This window comes from Macaca nemestrina, chromosome 10 (genome assembly GCF_043159975.1).
Source record: "Macaca nemestrina isolate mMacNem1 chromosome 10, mMacNem.hap1, whole genome shotgun sequence".
In the NCBI taxonomy this organism is placed as follows: Eukaryota; Metazoa; Chordata; class Mammalia; order Primates; family Cercopithecidae; genus Macaca; species Macaca nemestrina.
The window spans coordinates 32,673,403-32,693,776 of NC_092134.1; positions in this window are offsets into that span (position 1 = coordinate 32,673,403).

Sequence of the window (20,374 nt, forward strand, 5' to 3'; positions counted from 1 at the left end):
TTGGGAGGATTGCTTGAGCCCTGTGAGGTGGCGGTTGCAGGAGCCATGATTGTGCCACTGCACTCCAGCCTAAGCAACAGAGCAGACCCTATCTCAAAAAAAAAAAAAAAAAAAAAGAAAGAAAGAAATGAGGTTTGGATGCTGAAATGTTAAAAGATGTTTTGTTGGTTTAAGTGGAAAATGGAATAAAATATTTCAAATCAGAGCTTGCTTGGAAAATTCAGGAAGAATAATCAAGGTAGCAACTGCTTACTAAATCAAGTGTACAGGCCTTTTCTTGGCATTGCTCATTGTGCAGCTTCCGTTTCCTATCCTCTTTGTTTCTCCTATGCCCACCCTGACAGGAAGGCTGCCTTTCCTCCACCTGTTGAAATCTTACATTCTCTCTAAGACTTAGTCCAATTTCTATCTCTTCTATAAAGTTTTTCAGGCAAGGCCAGTGGTTCTGAACCTTAGCTGCACCTTGAGATCACTTGGCACCACCAGTTGTCTGGAGTGCAGCTGGGGTGCACCCTCTGAGTGGTTCCAAAGTATAGTTAATGTTGAGAACCATTATTATAGGCCTATTTTAGTCCCTGTACATAGAAAAAATAAACAAAACAGACAAAGCCCTAGCTTTCATAGAGCTCATATCCTAGTAGGAAAATAAGCAATAAGCATGTTTTTAATAAGGCAATTTCAAAGACACTTGCATATGCAAGTTTAGAGCAGCAAAATTTGCAATCACAAAAATATGGAACCAGCTCAAATGCCCATCAATCAATGTGTAGATAAAGAAAATGTGAGAGAGATATATATATAGACACATACACACACACCCCCCATGGAATTACTACTCAGCCATAAAAAGGAATGAAATAAATAATGGCATTCACAGCAACCTGGATGGAACTGGAGAGCATTATTCTAAGTGACGTAACTCAGGAATGGAAAACCAAACGTCGTATGTTCTCACTTATTAGTGGGAGCTAAGCTGTGAGGACACAAAGGCATAAGAATGATACAATGGCCAGGTACGGTGGCTCATGCCTGTAATCCCAGCACTTTGGGAGGCCCAGGTGGGTGGATCACGAGGTCAAGAGATCAAGACCATCCTGGCCAACATGGTGAAACCCCGTCTCTACTAAAAATACAAAAATGGCCGAATAGGAACAGCTCCAGTCTCCAGCTTCCAGAGCAAGCGACACAGAAGACAGGTGATCTCTGCATTATCAAATGAGGTACTGGGTTCATCTCACTGGGGAGTGCCGGACAATCAGTGCTGGTCAGCTGTTGCAGCCTGACCAGCCAGAGCTGAAGCAGAGCGAGGCGTCGCCTCACCTGGGAAGCGCAAGGGGGAAGGGAATCCCTTTTCCTGGCCAGGGGAACAGAGACACACAACACCTGGAAAATCAGGTAACTCCCACCCCAATACTGCCGCTTTAAGCAAACGGGCACACCAGGAGATTATATCCCACACCTGGCAGGGAGGGTCCCACACCCACGGAGCCTTCCTCATTGCTAGCACAGCAGTCTGCGATCTAACCGCAAGGCAGCAGTGAGGCTGGGGGAGGGGTGGCCACCATTGCTGAGGCTTAAGTAGGTAAACAAAGCCCTGGGAAGATCAAACTGGGTGGAGCTCACAGCAGCTCAAGGAGGCCTGCCAGTCTCTGTAGACTCCACCTCTGGGGACAGGGCACAGCTAAACAACAACAACAACAGCAACAACAACAACAACAAAACAGCAGCAGAAACCTCTGCAGACGCAAGCAACTCTGTCTGACAGCTTTGAAGAGAGCAGTGGATCTCCCAACACGGAGGTTGAGATCTGAGAACACAGACTGCCTGCTCAAGTGGGTCCCTGACCACTGAGTAGCCTAACTGGGAGACATCCTCCACTAGGGGCAGACCGACACCCCACACCTCACACGGTGGAGTACACCCCTGAGAGGAAGCTTCCAAAGCAAGAATCAGACAGGTACACTCACTGTTCAGCAGTATTCTATCTTCTGCAGCCTCTGCTGCTGACACCCAGGCAAACAGGGTCTGGAGTGGACCTCAAGCAATCTCCAACAGACCTACAGCTGAGAGTCCTGACTGTTAGAAGGAAAACTAACAAACAGGAAGGACACCCACACCAAAACCCCATCAGTACGTCACCATCATTAAAGACCAGAGGCAGATAAAACCACAAAGATGGGGAAAAAGCAGGGCAGAAAAGCTGGAAATTCAAAAAATAAGAGCGCATCTCCCCCTCCAAAGGAACGCAGCTCATCACCAGCAACGGATCAAAGCTGGACGGAGAATAACTTTGACGAGATGAGAGAAGAAGGCTTCAGTCCATCAAACTTCTCAGAGCTAAAGGAGGAATTACGTACCCAGCACAAAGAAACTAAAAATCTTGACAAAAGAGTGGAAGAATTGATAACCAGAATAATTAATGCAGAGAAGGCCATAAATGAACGGACAGAGATGAAAACCATGACATGAGAAATAAGTGACAAATACACAAGCTTCAGTAACTGACTCGATCAACTGGAAGAAAGAGTATCAGCGATTGAGCATCAAATGAATGAAATGAAGTGAGAAGAGAAATCTAAAGAAAAAAGAAAAAAGAAGAAAAAGAAATGAACAAAGCCTGCAAGAACTATGGGATTATGTAAAAAGACCAAATCTACGTCTGATTGGGGTGCCTGAAAGTGAGGGGGAAAATGGAACCAAGTTGGAAAACACTCTTCAGGATATCATCCAGGAGAACTTCCCCAACCTAGTAGGGCAGGCCAATATTCAAATTCAGGAAATACAGAGAACGCCACAAAGATACTCCTCGAGAAGAGCAACTCCAAGACACATAATTGCCAGATTCAGCAAAGTTGAAATGAAGGAAAAAATCTTAAGGGCAGCCAGAGAGAAAGGTCGGGTTACCCACAGAGGGAAGCCCATCAGACTAACAGCAGATCTCTTGGCAGAAACTCTCCAAGCCAGAAGAGAGTGGGGGCCAATATTCAACATTCTTAAAGAAAAGAATTTTAAACCCAGAATTTCATATCCAGCCAAACTAAGTTTCATAAGTGAAAGAGAAATAAAATCCTTTACAGATAAGCAAATGCTTAGAGATTTTTGTCACCACCAGGCCTGCCTTACAAGAGACCCTGAAGGAAGCACTAAACATGGAAGGGAACAACTGGTACCAGCCATTGCAAAAACATGCCAAAATGTAAAGACCATCGAGGCTAGGAAGAAACTGCATCAACTAACGAGCAAAATAACCAGATAATATCATAATGGCAGGATCAAGCTCACACATAACAATATTAACCTTAAAGGTAAAGGGACTAAATGCTCCAATTAAAAGACACAGACTGGCAAACTGATAAAGAGTCAAGACCCATCAGTCTGCTGTATTCAGGAGATCCATATCATATGCAGAGACATACATAGGCTCAAAATAAAGGGATGGAGGAAGATCTACCAAGCAAATGGAGAACAAAAAAGGCAGGGGTTGCAATACTAGTCTCTGATAAAACAGACTTTAAACCATCAAAGATCAAAAGAGACAAGGCCATTACATAATGGTAAAGGGATAAATTCAACAGGAAGAGCTAACTATCCTAAATATATATGCAGCCAACACAGGAGCACCCAGATTCATAAAGCAGGTCTTTAGAGACTTACAAAGAGACTTAGACTCCCATACAATAATAATGGAAGACTTCAACACCCCACTGTCAACATTAGACAGATCAACGAGACAGAAAGTTAACAAGGATATCCAGGAATTGAACTCATCTCTGCAGCAAGCAGACCTAATCGACATCTACAGAACTCTCCACCCCAAATCAACAGAATATACATTCTTATCAGCACCACATCACTCTTATTCCAAAATTGACCATGTAATTGGAAGTAAAGCACTCCTCAGCAAATGTACAAGAACAGAAATTATAACAAACTGTCTCTCAGACCACAGTGCAATCAAACTAGAACTCAGGACTAAGAAACTCAATCAAAACCGCTCAACTACATGGAAACTGAATAACCTGCTCCTGAATGACTACTGGGTACACAAGGAAATGAAGGCAGAAATAAAGATGTTCTTTGAAACCAATGAGAACAAAGACACAACGTACCAGAATCTCTGGGACACATTTAAAGCAGTGTGTAGAGGGAAATTTGTAGCACTAAATGCCCACAAGAGAAAGCAGGAAAGATCTAAAATTGACACTCTAACATCACAATTAAAAGAACTAGAGAAGCAAGAGCAAACACATTCAAAAGCTAGCAGAAGGCAAGAAATAACTAAGATCAGAGCAGAACTGAAGGAGATAGAGACACAAAAAACCCTCCAAAAAATCAAAGAATCCAGGAGTTGGTTTTTTGAAAAGATCAACAAAATTGATAGACCGCTAGCAAGACTAATAAAGAAGAAAAGGGAGAAGAATCAAATAGACGCAATTAAAAATGATAAAGGGGATATCACCACCGACCCCACAGAAATACAAACTACCATCAGAGAATACTATAAACACCTCTACGCAAATAAACTAGAAAATCTAGAAGAAATGGATAATTTCCTGGACACTTACACTCTCCCAAGACTAAACCAGGAAGAAGCTGAATTCCTGAATAGACCAATAACAGGCTCTGAAATTGAGGCAATAATTAATAGCCTACCAACCAAAAAAAGTCCAGGACCAGATGGATTCACAGCTGAATTCTACCAGAGGTACAAGGAGGAGTTGGTACCATTCCTTCTGAAACTATTCCAATCAATAGAAAAAGAGGGAATCCTCCCTAACTCATTTTATGAGGCCAACATCATCCTGATACCAAAGCCTGGCAGAGACACAACCAAAAAAGAGAATTTTAGACCAATATCCCTGATGAACATCGATGCAAAAATCCTCAATAAAATACTGGCAAACCGGATCCAGCAGCACATCAAAAAGCTTATCCACCATGATCAAGTGGGCTTCATCCCTGGCATGCAAGGCTGGTTCAACATATGCAAATCAATAAACGTAATCCAGCGTATAAACAGAACCAAAGACAAAAACCACATGATTATCTCAATAGATGCAGAAAAGGCCTTTGACAAAATTCAACAGCCCTTCATGCTAAAAACGCTCAATAAATTCGGTATTGATGGAACGTATCTCAAAATCATAAAAGCTATTTATGACAAACCCACAGCCAATATCATACTGAATGGGCAAAAACTGGAAAAATTCCCTTTGAAAACTGGCACAAGACAGGGATGCCCTCTCTCACCACTCCTATTCAACATAGTGTTGGAAGTTCTGGCTAGGGCAATCAGGCAAGAGAAAGAAATCAAGGGTATTCAGTTAGGAAAAGAAGAAGTCAAATTGTCCCTCTTTGCAGATGACATGATTGTATATTTAGAAAACCCCATTGTCTCAGCCCAAAATCTCCTTCAGCTGATAAGCAACTTCAGCAAAGTCTCAGAATACAAAATTAATGTGCAAAAATCACAAGCATTCTTATACACCAGTAACAGACAAACAGAGAGCCAAATCATGAATGAACTTCCATTCACAGTTGCTTCAAAGAGAATAAAATACCTAGGAATCCAACTTACAAGGGATGTAAAGGACCTCTTCAAGGAGAACTACAAACCACTGCTCAGTGAAATCAAAGAGGACACAAACAAATGGAAGAACATACCATGCTCATGGATAGGAAGAATCAATATCGTGAAAATGGCCATACTGCCCAAGGTAATTTATAGATTCAATGCCATCCCCATCAAGCTACCAATGAGTTTCTTCACAGAATTGGAAAAAACTGCTTTAAAGTTCATATGGAACCAAAAAAGAGCCCGCATCTCCAAGACAATCCTAAGTCAAAAGAACAAAGCTGGAGGCATCACGCTACCTGACTTCAAACTATACTACAAGGCTACAGTAACCAAAACAGCATGGTACTGGTACCAAAACAGAGATATAGACCAATAGAACAGAACAGAGTCCTCAGAAATAATACCACACATCTACAGCCATCTGATCTTTGATAAACCTGAGAAAAACAAGAAATGGGGAAAGGATTCCCTATTTAATAAATGGTGCTGGGATAATTGGCTAGCCATAAGTAGAAAGCTGAAACTGGATCCTTTCCTTACTCCTTATACGAAAATTAATTCAAGATGGATTAGAGACTTAAATGTTAGACCTAATACCATAAAAACCCTAGAAGAAAACCTAGGTAATACCATTCAGGACATAGGCATGGGCAAGGACTTCATGTCTAAAACACCAAAAGCAACGGCAACAAAAGCCAAAATTGACAAATGGGATCTCGTTAAACTAAAGAGCTTCTGCACAGCAAAAGAAACTACCATCAGAGTGAACAGGCAACCTACAGAATGGGAGAAAATTTTTGCAATCTACTCATCAGACAAAGGGCTAATATCCAGAACCTATAAAGAACTCAAACAAATTTACAAGAAAAAAACAAACAACCCCATCAAAAAGTGGGCAAAGGATATGAATAGACATTTCTCAAAAGAGGACATTCATAGAGCTAACAGACACATGAAAAAATGCTCATCATCACTGGCCATCAGAGAAATGCAAATCAAAACCACAATGAGATACCATCTCACACCAGTTAGAATGGCAATCATTAAAAAGTCAGGAAACAACAGGTGCTGGAGAGGATGTGGAGAAATAGGAACACTTTTACACTGTTGGTGGGATTGTAAACTAGTTCAACCATTATGGAAAACAGTATGGCGATTCCTCAAGGATCTAGAACTAGAAGTACCATATGACCCAGCCATCCCATTACTGGGTATATACCCAAAGGATTATAAATCATGCTGCTATAAAGACACATGTACACATATGTTTATTGTAGCACTATTCACAATAGCAAAGACTTGGAATCAACCCAAATGTCCATCAGTGACAGACTGGATTAAGAAAATGTGGCACATATACACCATGGAATACTATGCAGCCATCAAAAAGGATGAGTTTGTGTCCTTTGTAAGGACATGGATGCAGCTGGAAACCATCATTCTCAGCAAACTATCGCAAGAACAGAAAACCAAACACCACATGTTCTCACTCATAGGTGGGAACTGAACAGTGAGATCACTTGGACTTGGGAAGGGGAACATCACACACTGGGGCCTATCACGGGGAGCGGGGAGCAGGGAAGGGGGAAGGATTGCATTGGGAGTTATACCTGATGTAAATGACGAGTTGATGGGTGCTGATGAGTTGATGGGTGCAGCACACCAACATGGCACAAGTATACATATGTAACAAACCTGCACGTTATGCACATGTACCCTAGAACTTAAAGTATAATAAAAAAATAAAATTAAAATTTAAAAAAAATACAAAAATTAGCTGGGCATGGTGACGCATGCTTGTAGTCCCAGCTACTTGGGAGGCTGAGGCAGGAGAATCGCTTGAACCCAGGAGGCGGGGTTTATAGTGAACCAAGATCATGCCACTGCACTCTAGCCTGGTGACAGAGCGAGACTCCATCTCAAATAACAATAACAATAACAATAATATAATAATAAAGAATGATACAATGGACTTTAGGGACTGAGGGGAAAAGGTGGGAGGTGGGTGAGTGATAAAAGACTACACATTGGGGGCCGGCTGCGGTGGCTCACACCTGTAATCCCAGCACTTTGGGAGGCCAAGGCGGGCAGATCACGAGATCAGGAGATTGAGACCATCTTGGCCAACTCAGTGAAACCCCGTCTCTATTAAAAATACAAAAAAAAAGAAATTAGCCAGATGTGGTGGCGCACGCCTGTAGTCCCAGCTACTTGGGAGGTTGTGGCGGGAGAATGGCATGAACCCGGGAGGCGCAGCTTGCAGTGAGCCAAGATCACGCCACTGCACTCCAGCCTGAGGGACAGAGCCAGACGCCATCTCAAAAAAAAAAAAAAAAAAAAAAAAAAAAAAGACTACACGTTGGGTACAGTGTATACTGCTTGGGTGATGGGTGCACCGAAATCTCAGAAGTCACCACTAAAGAACTCATCCATGTAACCAAACACCACCTGTTCCCCCAAAAACCTATCGAATTTAAAGATAAATAAGTAAATAAATAATAAGGTAATTTCAGAGAGTGATAAATAAAATAGATAAAAGTACATACAGGAATAAAATAAAAAGAAGCTAAGAAAGTTGAAGAGGCAACTTTAAACATTCTGAGGAAATGACATTGAACTGAGAACTGAATGGTGTGAAGGAGCCAAGATTTAAGGAAGGAGCACTTTAGACAGAGGTAACTGCAAGGTGGAGAAGTTTGAATAACAGAAACAAGGCCTGTGGAAAAAAAAAAAAAAAAAAAGGATGAGAAGAACAATACAAGATTGAAAAGGGAGGCAGGCCTCAGGTGATGTGCAGACTTGTAGGCCATAGTAAATATTTGTTTTCTATTCTACTTGTGAGGAAGAGCTATGGTAGATGGTTTGCAAAGGTGACCAAACAATCTGCGTATCTCTGTATGGATGCTCCTTTGCAATGTGACTTTGAGGCTCCTCTCATCAAGAGGTAAAGTCCGTTTTTCTTCTCCTTGAACTGGGTCTGGCCCTGTAACCAAGAGAATGTGGAAGAAGTGATATTGAGGCCTTGCAGCTTTCATCTCTCTTTACAATGCTGCTCTGAGTCCACTATGTAAAAAAAAAAAAAAAAAAAAAAAAAAAAAAAAAATTAGTCTAGCCAACTAGGAGATAAGTGCCATTTGGAGGAGAACCAGAGGACCATGATCAACAAATAGCATCAGCTCCCTGGGAGGCTGTCTAGTCCACCCAACCTCAGTCGAACTTGAAATGACTATAGTCACAAGAGTGACCCGGGGAGACAAGCAGACCAACCACTTAGCTGAGCCCAACCCACAGTATTGTGAGAAAATAGTTTTGTGTTCTAAAAACATAAAAACAGTGGTGGTGTGTTGTGCAGTGATAGACAAGTGATACAGGCATCTTAGGAGTTTTAAATAGGGAGAAAAATAACATGTATATGTTTTAACGACCAATTTTGTCCCAAATACATTGATGGATTTATCCATAAGACCCATGAATCTTTCTAAAAGATATAAAAATATTATAGCCTCCATTGGAGAAGGTGCAACTCACAGGGCTATGTTGGATTACTGGGGCTTTAAACCCTTCTCCTCAAAATGAAATCTTGTCCTCAAACATATTAAAACTGTGTGAAACCATGAATACTAAATTAAAAAGCCAAAAGTCATTTGACTCCCTACCTCATTTTAGCTGAGAATACAACTTTTGAAATCTGATGAAGGATCACATTTTAGGCCTGAACTCATTATGAAATATGTTCCTAAAGAAGATTAAAAAGGAAGTATCTGAGAACTCTAAACTCTGTTATTTTGATTCTATGTTCTGCTGAAATAATCAAGGAAGCATTATATCATTTTTTTAAATGTGAAAGATTGAAAACTGGTCTTTCAGTTGAAACTACTAAAAAAAAAAAAAAAAGAAAGAAAGATGATGATCTTTGGGCATGCAATCTTGGAAACAACTTTAAAACAACCAGCACTCTGAAAACATAAAAAGCTATTTTGTCAAAAAATTCTGTAGTTAGCAAAGCCAAGATGTTTGCCCTTGCTGTGCATAATTATTTGATTTTCAGAAAAAGGAGATTCACTTTGGTTATATAAGTAGCGTTATTTTTGAAATAGTTCTTTAACAAGATTTAACCAGCCTTTATGGCTATTTTTTTCACAGTATTCATAGTATTTCCCACTAATTTCTGAAAGATGTTAGCATATCCTCCTGGGATGTTCAACACTATGCTTTATAATATATTATAGCCAGATGTTACATGGCTTTAGAGGAAACTATGCGGACTCTTTCAAAATGACTTTACCTATTTAATTCTAATGTCTTATATTCACTATTTAGAATGGTGGGAAAAGATGAAAGAGGAATCAATTGGAGATGTTCTCACCTACCTGAACACCTCACCACTATAAGTCAACCTCCTTTGGTTATCTATTGCATTAAAGAAAGAAGAAGAGAGATATGTAGAAGGACAAGAAAGAGAAGACAACTCCAAATGAAGGAAGGAGACAGGTGAAATATGATAGAGAATAAACCAAGGAAGTTAGATGAGGAAAAATGAAAGTGAGAAGAGAAAGTCAGATGCTTAAACCAAAGAATTAGGCTTTTTCACAAAGGGCATCTAGGGCAGTGGTCACAAAGCCACTACATAATTATTAGGTTTCCTTCAGCTTAGCACATTATCTGTAGTTCATTCTGGGCAAATCTTAGCCTCTTTTGGCCCTTGGACAACTTTGAGAATATGGTGACAGTTATAGAATACAGTTGACCCTTGAACAATGTAGTGGTCAGGAGCACTGACACTCACACAGTCAAAAATCTGCATATAACTTTTGATTCCCCAAGAACTTAACTACAAATAGCCTACTGCTGACTCAAATCCTTACCAATAACATAAACAGTCTATTAATGCATATTTTGTACATTACATGTATTATATACTGTATATGTATATATTATATACAGAAGAGAAAAGAAGAGAACAAGAGGAGAGAGCAGGAGAAGAAAGCTACTGTAAAGTAGCTAAAAAGAAGAAATGTTATTAAGAAAGTTATAAGACAGAGACAATTTGTTTACTATTTACTATTTATTAAGTGGAAGTGGATCATCATAAAAGTCTTATCTCATCATCTTCATGTTGAGTAAGTTGAGAAGGAGGAGGAACAGGAGGGGTTGCTCTTGCTGTCTTAGTGGTGGCAGAGGCGGAATAGGTAAAAGAGATAGAAGAGTGAAAGGGGAGGCAGGAGAGGTAGGCATACTTCATATAACTTTTTTTTTTTTTTTTTTTTTTTGAGACAGAGTCTTGCTCTGTCGCCCAGGCTAGAGTGCAGTGGTGCAATCTCGACTCACTGCAACCTCTGCTTCCCATGTTCAAGCAATTCTCCTGCCTCAGCATCCCGAGTAGCTGGGATTATACGCGCCCACCACCACACCCAGGTAATTTTTGTATTTTTTAGTAGAGATGGGGTTTCGCCATCTTGGCCAGGTTGGTCTCGAACTCCTGACCTCGTGATCCACCTGCCTTGGCCTCCCAAAGTGCTGGGATTACAGGCATGAGCCACTGCACCTGGCCAATATAACTTTTGTGGAAATATATATGTGTATAAGTGGATCCATGCAGTTCAGACCCATGTTATTCAAGGGTCTACCATATAGACAGACCCTCTTCTCAGAAAAATGTGCACATATACAGTTAGGTTTAGTTCAAATTTTCTGAGGGTTTTCTGGATAGACCTCCCATGAACCCCAAATTGAGAATTCTAAAGGTTTCACTTCAAGGCACTGAGATAGCTACTCCCACAACAACACTATCCAGAACAACCATGGCTTCTTTGGCTTCATGATCTCACTATAATAGCTCCTCCTTCCCTGTGACAGTCTTTCCATAGGAAACGTGTGGCAAAGTGGGAGGTTTACTAGAAAAGCTCTGCCTCCTCCCCGAGTTTTGATAAGGGAGGGTAGTCCTGCTCTGCCATGAGCCCTGGTTGAAAGGGTTGTGCCATCCAGCCCCACTGGGGAAAGCTGAGGAGGAAACGGAAGTGGATGTACCTGGCAGTTCCTCTGAAGCCTGGCTGCCATGTTTCTGCAAATACTACCACACAGATGGCTGAAAGGGTCAAAGTTCTCCCAAGTCAGTAGTGTGTTTCTGTGATATGGTTTAACTCAAACTTCATTTCAGAATCCAGATACGATGAGTGGATGTAAGTATGGGGGGGGTGGGGAGAGAGGTGGGGAGGGAGAGAAGTAAGAAGAGAGAGAGGAAGAGAGAGGAGAAAAGAAAAGTAGAGAAGAAGAGGAGAGAGCAGGACAAGAAAGGGGGGGAAGGGAATAGGAAGGGAAAGAAGGGAAGGGAAAGGGGCGTGGAGGAATAGAGAGATACTATTACCTTGGGTTATCCTTGTGTTTGAAGCGCTTTCGAACCCTGGAATTTCAGTCATCCATTCACTTCAAATGTATTTGTGGAAGAAATGCACATCAAAGCCCCCTTGAAATTGTTTTTCAGTCAGCCGCACTTTTACATTATCTGTTCTATTATTGTTGCTAGTAAATTTAACCAGTTACTTACTGAATGATACACCATATAGAAATAAAAAGTCGGTTTAATTTTCCCTTGAAAATGTCTCTTACAGATGAAGTCAAGGATTTATGATCAAGAACTTCATTATTACTCTTTATAATGGTGAAAATGTAGAAACTCTTTAAAGCATCTAACACTGACATCTAAACATCTAACAACTGGTCTAGTTGTTAGACGTTTGGTCATTAAAATCGTGTTCTCACTGATGAGAATGTGGAGTAATTGGAACTGTAATTCACAAATGGTAGAAAGGTAAAATGGTACAAGCATGATGGAAAATTGTTTGGCAGTATCTTATAAAGCTAAACATATGCCTGCCCTAGGGTCCAGCAATTCTGCTCCTAAAGAAATAAAAACATGTTCGCAAAAATACAAGAATACTTATATAAGCTTTATTTATAATACCCATCCTCCAAAAAATATTGGAAATAACTCAAATGGCTATCAATAGAAGAATAAGTAGGAATAGGAACAGCTCCAGTCTCCAACTCCCAGCGTGAGCGACACAGAAGACCGGTGATTTCTGCATTTTCAACTGAGCCTCTGCTGCTGATACCCAGGCAAACAGGGTCTGGAGTGGACCTCAAGCAATCTCCAACAGACCTACAGCTGAGGGTCCTGACTGTTAGAAGGAAAACTATCAAACAGGAAGGACACCTACACCAAAACCCCATCAGTACATCACCATCATCAAAGACCAGGGGCAGATAAAACCACAAAGATGGGGAAAAAGCAGGGCAGAAAAGCTGGAAATTCAAAAAATAAGAGCGCATCTCCCCCGGCAAAGGAGCGCAGCTCATCGCCAGCAACGGATCAAAGCTGGACGGAGAATGACTTTGACGAGATGAGAGAAGAAGGCTTCAGTCCACCAAATTTCTCAGAGCTAAAGGAGGAATTACGTACCTAGCGCAAAGAAACTAAAAATCTTGAAAAAAAAGTGGAAGAATTGATGGCTAGAGTAATTAATGCAGAGAAGGTCATAAATGAAATGAAAGAGATGAAAACCATGACACGAGAAATACGTGACAAATGCACAAGCTTCAGTAACCGACTCGATCAACTGGAAGAAAGAGTATCTGCGATTGAGGATCAAATGAATGAAATGAAGCGAGAAGAGAAACCAAAAGAAAAAAGAAGAAAAAGAAATGAACAAAGCCTGCAAGAAGTATGGGATTATGTAAAAAGACCAAATCTACGTCTGATTGGGGTGCCTGAAAGTGAGGGGGAAAATGGAACCAAGTTGGAAAACACTCTTCAGGATATCATCCAGGAGAACTTCCCCAACCTAGTAGGGCAGGCCAACATTCAAATCCAGGAAATACAGAGAACACCACAAAGATACTCCTCGAGAAGAGCAACTCCAAGACACATAATTGCCAGATTCACCAAAGTTGAAATGTAGGAAAAAATCTTAAGGGCAGCCAGAGGGAAAGGTCGGGTTACCCACAAAGGGAAGCCCATCAGACTAACAGCAGATCTCTTGGCAGAAACTCTCCAAGCCAGAAGAGAGTGGGGGCCAATATTCAACATTCTTAAAGAAAAGAATTTTAAACCCAGAATTTCATATCCAGCCAAACTAAGTTTCATAAGTGAAGGAGAAATAAAATCCTTTACAGATAAGCAAATGCTTAGAGATTTTGTCACCACTAGGCCTGCCTTACAAGAGACCCTGAAGGAAGCACTAAACATGGAAAGGAACAACTGGTACCAGCCATTGCAAAAACATGCCAAAATGTAAAGACCATCGAGGCTAGGAAGAAACTGCATCAACTAACGAGCAAAATAACCAGATAATATCATAATGGCAGGATCAAGTTCACACATAACAATCTTAACCTTAAATGTAAATGGACTAAATGCTCCAATTAAAAGACACAGACTGGCAAACTGGATAAAGAGTCAAGACCCATCAGTCTGCTGTATTCAGGAGACCCATCTCACACGCAGAGACATACATAGGCTCAAAATAAAGGGATGGAGGAAGATCTACCAAGCCAATGGAGAACAAAAAAAAGCGGGGGTTGCAATACTAGTCTCTGATAAAACAGACTTTAAACCATCAAAGATCAAAAGAGACAAAGAAGGCCATTACATAATGGTAAAGGGATCAATTCAACAGGAAGAGCTAACTATCCTAAATATATATGCACCCAATACAGGAGCACCCAGATTCATCAAGCAAGTCCTTAGAGACTTACAAAGAGACTTAGACTCCCAAACATTAATAATGGGAGACTTCAACACTCCACTGTCAACATTAGACAGATCAACGAGACAGAAAGTTAACAAGGATATCCAGGAATTGAACTCATCTCTGCAGGAAGCAGACCTAATAGACATCTACAGAACTCTCCACCCCAAATCAACAGAATATACATTCTTCTCAGCACCACATCGTACTTACTCCAAAATCGACCACGTAATTGGAAGTAAAGCACTCCTCAGCAAATGTACAAGAACAGAAATTATAACAAACTGTCTCTCAGACCACAGTGCAATCAAACTAGAACTCAGGACTAAGAAACTCAATCAAAACCGCTCAACTACATGGAAACTGAACAACCTGCTCCTGAATGACTACTGGGCACATAACAAAATGAAGGCAGAAATAAAGATGTTCTTTGAAACCAATGAGAACAAAGATACAACATACCAGAATCTCTGGGACACATTTAAAGCAGTGTGTAGAGGGAAATTTGTAGCACTAAATGCCCACAAGAGAAAGCAGGAAAGATCTAAAATTGACACTCTAACATCACAATTAAGAGAACTAGAGAAGCAAGAGCAAACACATTCGAAAGCTAGCAGAAGGCAAGAAATAACTAAGATCAGAGCAGAACTGAAGGAGATAGAGACACAAAAAACCCTCCAAAAAATCAATGAATCCAGGAGTTGGTTTTTTGAAAAGATCAACAAAATTGATAGACCGCTAGCAAGACTAATAAAGAAGAAAAGAGAGAAGAATCAAATAGACGCAATTAAAAATGATAAAGGGGATATCACCACCGACCCCACAGAAATACAAACTACCATCAGAGAATACTATAAACACCTCTACGCAAATGAACTGGAAAATCTAGAAGAAATGGATAATTTCCTGGACACTTACACTCTTCCAAGACTAAACCAGGAAGAAGTAGAATCCCTCAATAGACCAATAGCAGGCTCTGAAATTGAGGCAATAATTAATAGCCTACCAACCAAAAAAAGTCCAGGACCAGATGGATTCACAGCTGAATTCTACCAGAGGTACAAGGAGGAGTTGGTACCATTCCTTCTGAAACTATTCCAATCAATAGAAAAAGAGGGAATCCTCCCTAACTCATTTTATGAGGCCAACATCATCCTGACACCAAAGCCTGGCAGAGACACAACAAAAAAAGAGAATTTTAGACCAATATCCCTGATGAACATCGATGCAAAAATCCTCAATAAAATACTGGCAAACCGGATTCAGCAACACATCAAAAAGCTTATCCACCATGATCAAGTGGGCTTCATCCCTGGCATGCAAGGCTGGTTCAACATTCGCAAATCAATAAACATAATCCAGCATATAAACAGAACCAAAGACAAGAACCACATGAATATCTCAATAGATGCAGAAAAGGCTTTTGACAAAATTCAACAGCCCTTCATGCTAAAAACGCTCAATAAATTCGGTATTGATGGAACGTACCTCAAAATAATAAGAGCTATTTATGACAAACCCACAGCCAATATCATACTGAATGGGCAAAAACTGGAAAAATTCCCTTTGAAAACTGGCACAAGACAGGGATGCCCTCTCTCACCACTCCTATTCAACATAGTGTTGGAAGTTCTGGCTAGGGCAATCAGGCAAGAGAAAGAAATCAAGGGTATTCAGTTAGGAAAAGAAGAAGTCAAATTGTCCCTCTTTGCAGATGACATGATTGTATATTTAGAAAACCCCATTGTCTCAGCCCAAAATCTCCTTCAGCTGATAAGCAACTTCAGCAAAGTCTCAGAATACAAAATTAATGTGCAAAAATCACAAGCATTCTTATACACCAGTAACAGACAAACAGAGAGCCAAATCATGAATGAACTTCCATTCACAGTTGCTTCAAAGAGAATAAAATACCTAGGAATCCAACTTACAAGGGATGTAAAGGACCTCTTCAAGGAGAACTACAAACCACTGCTCAGTGAAATCAAAGAGGACACAAACAAATGGAAGAACATACCATGCTCATGGATAGGAAGAATCAATATCGTGAAAATGGCCATACTGCCCAAGGTAATTTATAGATTCAATGCCATCCCCATCAAGCTACCAATGAGTTTCTTCACAGAATTGGAAAAAACTGCTTTAAAGTTCATATGGAACCAAAAAAGAGCCCGCATCTCCAAGACAATCCTAAGTCAAAAGAACAAAGCTGGAGGCATCACGCTACCTGACTTCAAACTATACTACAAGGCTACAGTAACCAAAACAGCATGGTACTGGTACCAAAACAGAGATATAGACCAATGGAACAGAACAGAGTCCTCAGAAGTAATACCACACATCTACAGCCATCTGATCTTTGACAAACCTGAGAGAAACAAGAAATGGGGAAAGGATTCCCTATTTAATAAATGGTGCTGGGAAAATTGGCTAGCCATAAGTAGAAAGCTGAAACTGGATCCTTTCCTTACTCCTTATACGAAAATTAATTCAAGATGGATTAGAGACTTAAATGTTAGACCTAATACCATAAAAATCCTAGAGGAAAACCTAGGTAGTACCATTCAGGACATAGGCATGGGCAAAGACTTCATGTCTAAAACACCAAAAGCAACGGCAGCAAAAGCCAAAATTGACAAATGGGATCTCATTAAACTAAAGAGCTTCTGCACAGCAAAAGAAACTACCATCAGAGTGAACAGGCAACCTACAGAATGGGAGAAAATTTTTGCAATCTACTCATCAGACAAAGGGCTAATATCCAGAACCTATAAAGAACTCAAACAAATTTACAAGAAAAAAACAAACAACCCCATCAAAAAGTGGGCAAAGGATATGAACAGACATTTCTCAAAAGAAGACATTCATACAGCCAACAGACACATGAAAAAATGCTCATCATCACTGGCCATCAGAGAAATGCAAATCAAAACCACAATGAGATACCATCTCACACCAGTTAGAATGGCGATCATTAAAAAGTCAGGAAACAACAGGTGCTGGAGAGGATGTGGAGAAATAGGAACACTTTTACACTGTTGGTGGGATTGTAAACTAGTTCAACCATTATGGAAAACAGTATGGCGATTCCTCAAGGATCTAGAACTAGATGTACCATATGACCCAGCCATCCCATTACTGGGTATATACCCAAAGGATTATAAATTATGCTGCTATAAAGACACATGCACACGTATGTTTATTGCAGCACTATTCACAATAGCAAAGACTTGGAATCAACCCAAATGTCCATCAGTGACAGATTGGATTGAGAAAATGTGGCACATATACACCATGGCATACTATGCAGCCATCAAAAAGGATGAGTTTGTGTCCTTTGTAGGGACATGGATGCAGCTGGAAACCATCATTCTTAGCAAACTATCACAAGAACAGAAAACCAAACACCGCATGTTCTCACTCATAGGTGGGAACTGAACAATGAGATCACTTGGACTCAGGAAGGGGAACATCACACACCGGGGCCTATCATGGGGAGGGGGGAGGGGGGAGGGATTGCATTGGGAGTTATACCTGATGTAAATGACGAGTTGATGGGTGCAGCACACCAACATGGCACAAGTATACATATGTAACAAACCTGCACGTTATGCACATATACCCTACAACTTAAAGTATAATAATAATAAATAAATTAAAAAAAAAAAAAGAAGAATAAGTAAACAAATTTTAATATACCCATACAATGCAGTATGACGCATCTATTAAAAAATGAACTACTGATAAACACAAAATGTTGATCAATTTTTAAAATATTAACTGAAGGAAAGGAATAGGATTCAAAAGAGCTGATGCTGTATAAATTCCATTTATATAAAGTTTAAGTTCAGGCAAAATTTATCTACAATAATAGAAATCAGAACAGTGGTTACCACTGAGGACTGTTTACACAGGTAAATGTATACAAAGGTAAAAATCAACCAAACAGTAAACCTGATTTGTGCATTTTATTGTATGTGAATTTTTAAAAATCGTGTTATCAAAGAATATTTGAATACATGAGGACTTATTATATATGGTTAACTGCAAAAAGTAGGATAGAAAACGGTAGCTATAGTATGATCCCAATTTTGTTCAAAAATATGTGTGTAGAGCAACCTTGTCCAACCCACGGCCTATGGGCTGCATGTGGCCCAGGACAGATTTGAATGTGGCCCAACACAAATTTATTAAAACATGAGTTTTTCTGCGATCTTTTTTTTTTTTTTTTTTTTTTTTTTTTTTTTAGCTCATCAGCTATCATTAGCGTTCGTGTATGTTATGTGTGGCCTAAGACAGTTCTTCCAGTGTGGCCCAGGGAAGCCGAAAGATTGGACACCTCTGGCTTAGAGAAAAGACTGGTGGCATACATGCCTGAATGTTAAGAGTTATTAAATATGAGGCTGGGCTTGGTGGCTCATGCCTGTAATTTCAGCACTTTGGAAGGCTGAGGCAAGAGGATTGCTAGAGGAATTCAAGAGTTATTAAATTGGCTGTAATACTAGGGTCATTTTTATTCTCTTCAATACATGTTCTATATATCGAAGCTTTTCTACAAGAAGCATATATTATACTTTTTAGAAAAAAGGGGGGAGGTTTCCCCCTCATTCTTTTTTTGAAGAGGTCAAAGGGGTCAAAGTAAGACCTCATCACGGTCTTACTTTGTTGCCCAGGCTAGAGTGCAGTGGCTTGATCATAGTTCATTGCAGCCTCAAACTCCTAGGCACAAGCAATCGTCCTGCCTCAGCCTCCCAAGTAGCTGAGAATACAATCACATGCCACCATGCCCAGCTAATTTTTTTAATTTTTTGGTAGAGATGAGTTCTCACTATGATGCCCAGGCTGGTCTCAAACTCCCAGCCTCAAGCCATCCACCTGCCTAGGCCTCCTAAGGTGGAGCTACAGGTGTGCACCACCAAACCCAATTAGAAAAAAAATTTTTTGTTTTTAGGTTTTCTATAACAAGCCTCTTTTCCCATTTCCATTCCCTGAATCCCCTAGTCTAGGCCCTCATTTCTAAATTGTTGTAATAGACTCCTAACTGACCTCCTAGACTCAAGATTCTCTCTAGCCCAATCTCTTCTCCTCTGAATGTATCTTCCTTTTTTGAAACTATAATTCTATTTTTGTCTCAAGCATGCAGTATCTTTTCTTCTCTTTGAAGTTCAGGTTCGTTCTATTCCCTGTGATATCTGGTTTCCTCCAACTACCTTTCTTTCTGTTTTTGTTTTTGTTTTTGTTTTCATCTCTGTCTTTCCTATTGGAAACTTCCCTGAACTATCTGGCAATCCTTGGCTGTCTGTTCATAAGTAAGAGGAAGAAAATAAAATGATCATCTTGATTAAATACATACCATTCAGGGTTTTTGTCATCACCACTATATTAAAACTGCCACTGTCAAGGCACCAGTGATCTCCATGTTGCTAAATCCAATGGCCCATCCTCAGTCTTCATCTTCCTTGATCTCACAGAGGCTTTGACACAGGGACCATGCACTCCTCCACATCACACTTGCTTCACTTGGCCATGGGACACCACTCTCTTGGGGTTCCATCACCCCCACCCCCTATCTCCCTTTTTCTGTCTCTTCTACTTGCTCCTACTCATCTTCCTGATTTCTCCATGTTGGAGTGTCCCCAGGGCTCATTCGTGTTCTTCTCTGTATTGGAATCTTGACAATCTCATCTGGTCTTCTGGCTTTACAGACCGGCTGTGTGATGTGATAGTGACTTACCAATGTACAGTTCCAGCTCTGACTTCTGGCCTGAATCCTAGACTGTATTTCCACTGCCTACCTGATACTGCCACTGAGATATCAATAGGCAAGGAAAGCTCTAAAATCAAACAAGTCAAAATTCCCAGTTCCTTCCCCCAGTATTGTCCTGCTCCTCCCCAGTCTTCTGCCTCTCAGAAAATGTTCCTCTTCCTTCGAAACATGTCCAGAACCCAAGTACCTTAAGGGACTTAGTGTTCTTTAAATATGCCCATCATGTCCCCCCTTCAGGGCCTTTGTCCTTGTTTCTTCCTTTGCCTGGAACCCTGTCCCCCA